Raw genomic sequence first — 2,701 nt, forward strand, 5'->3', positions numbered from 1 at the left:
TTCAATAACGAGAGGTCACACTTTCAATGTGAGAGGTGAAAGGTTTAAGGGGGATACACGCGGCAAGTACTTTACACAGAGGGTGGTAGGTGTCTGGAACCTGTTGCCAGCAGAGGTAGTAGGAATTGGGCGACAGGTTTAGACAGTGGATATGAATCAGCTCAGGCTTGGAGGGCTGAAGGGCCTGTTCCTGGGCTGTAAGTTTTCTTTCTGGACTAATGGTGCTGGAAGAGCACAGCAGTTCAGGCAGCATCCAAGGAGCAGCGAAATCGACGTTTCGGGCAAAAGTCCTTCATCAGGAATAAAGGCAGAGAGCCTGAAGCATGGAGAGATAAGCTAGAGGAGAGTGGGGGTGGGGAGAAAGTAGCATGGAGTACAATAGGTGAGTGGGGGAGGGGATGAAGGTGATAGGTCAGAGAGGAGAGGGTGGAGTGGATAGGTGGAAAAGGAGATAGGCAGGTAGGACAAGTCCGGACAAGTCATGGGGACAGTGCTAAGCTGGAAGTTTGGAACTAGGGTGAGGTGGGGAAGGGGAAATGAGGAAACTGTTGAAGTCCACATTGATGCCCTGGGGTTGAAGTGTTCCGAGGCGGAAGATGAGGCGTTCTTCCTCCAGGTGTCTGGTGGTGAGGGAGCGGCGGTGAAGGAGGCCCAGGACCTCCATGTCTTCGGGGATGGGGAGGGGGAGTTGAAATGTTGGGCCACAGGGCGGTGTGGTTGATTGGTGCGGGTGTCCTGGAGATGTTCCCTAAAGCGCTCTGCTAGGAGGCGCCCAGTCTCCCCAATGTAGAGGAGAGCGCATTGGGAGGAAAGGATATAATAAATGATATTAATGGATGTGCAGGTAAAACTTTGATGGATGTGGAAGGCTCCTTTAGGGCCTTGGATAGAGGTGAGGGAGGTAGTGTGGGCGCAGGTTTTTACAATTCCTGCGGTGACAGGGGAAGGTGCCAGGATGGGAGGATGGGTTGTAGGGGGGCGTGGACCTGACCAGGTAGTCACGGAGGGAACGGTCTTTGCGGAAGGCGGAAAGGGGTGGGGAGGGAAATATATTCCTGGTGGTGGGGTCTTTTTGGAGGTGGCGGAAATGTCGGCGGATGATTTGGTTTATGCGAAGGTTGGTAGGGTGGAAGGTGAGCACCAGGGGCGTTCTGTCCTTGTTACGGGTGGAGGGGTAGGGTCTGAGGGCGGAGGTGCGGGATGTGGGCAAGATGCGTTGGAGGGCATCTTTAACCATGTGGGAAGAGAAATTGCGGTCTCTAAAGAAGGAGGTCATCTGGTGTGTTCTGTGGTGGAACTGGTCCTCCTGGGAGTAGATACGGCGGAGGCGGAGGAATTGGGAATACAGGATGGCATTTTTGTAAGAGGTAAGGTGGGAAGAGGTGTAATCCAGGTAGCTGTGGGAGTCGGTGGGTTTGTAAAAAAATGTCATTGTCAAGTCGGTCGTCATTAATGGAGATGGAGAGGTCCAGGAAGGGGAGGGAGGTGTCAGAGATGGTCCAGGAAAATTTAAGGTCAGGGTGGAATGTGTTGGTGAAGTTGATGAATTGCTCAACCTCCTCGCGGGAGCACGAGGTGGTGCCAATGCAGTCATCAATGTAGCGGAGGAAGAGGTGGGGAGTGGTGCCGGTGTAATTACGGAAGATCGACTGTTCTACGTAGCCAACAAAGAGACAGGCATAGGTGGGGCGCATACGGGTGCCCATGGCTACCCCTTTGGTCTGGAGGAAGTGGGAGGATTCGAAGGAAATTTTGTTAAGGGTGAGGACCAGTTCGGCCAAACGAATGAGAGTGTCGGTGGAAGGGTGTTGTTGGGGACGACTGGAGAGGAATAAACGGAGGTCTTGGAGGCCCTGGTCATGGCGGATGGAGGTGTAGAGGGATTGGATATCCATGATGAAGATGAGGCGTTGGGGGCCGGGAAAACGGATGTCTTGGAGGAGGTGGAGGGCGTGGGTGGTGTCTCGAACGTATGTGGAGAGCTCCTGGACTAGGGGGGATAGGACAGTATCGAGGTAGGTAGAGATGAGTTCAGTGGGGCAGGAGCATGCTGAGACAATGGGTCGGCCAGGGTGGTCAGGCTTGTGGATCTTGGGAAGGAGGTAGAACCGGGGTTCCCAGACTTTTGTTCTATTAGTTGGGGTGTAAATTTTGGAGCAAGGAAGTCTTATTACAACTTTACAAAACATTGGTTGGGTCACAGGTGGAATACTCTGTACTGGCCTCGAGGGCATACTATCAGAAGAATGTCATTGCTCTGGAGAGGGTGCAAAGGAGATTCACCGGCATGTTGCTTGGGATGAGAAATTCCTATTATGAGGAAAGACTGTATAGGCTGAGGTTATTTTCCTTGGAGCAGAGGAAGTTGAAGAGAGGAATGGGATCTGATTGAAGTATACAAAATTATGAGAGGCATAGGCAGAGTAGATTGTGATAATCTCTTCCCCACAGCAATGTATCTATGGGCAGAGGGCATATGTCTAAAGTGACAAGTAAGTGGTTTAGAGGAAATATGAGAAATATTCAGCCAGAAGATGGTAGAAACATGGAATGTACTACCTGGGATGGTGATGGAGGCAGGTACTCATAACATTTAAGAAGAATCTGGATGAACTTTAACTTCCCCAACATTGACTGGAAATGCTATAATCTCTTGTTAAGCGGAAGAGGGAGGCTTATGTGACGTTGAGATGAGATTGTT

The sequence above is a fragment of the Chiloscyllium plagiosum genome, unplaced genomic scaffold, assembly GCF_037043375.1.
Source record: "Chiloscyllium plagiosum isolate Xiang-an unplaced genomic scaffold, Cpla_swu_hap1 HiC_scaffold_36, whole genome shotgun sequence".
NCBI classification, from domain to species: Eukaryota; Metazoa; Chordata; class Chondrichthyes; order Orectolobiformes; family Hemiscylliidae; genus Chiloscyllium; species Chiloscyllium plagiosum.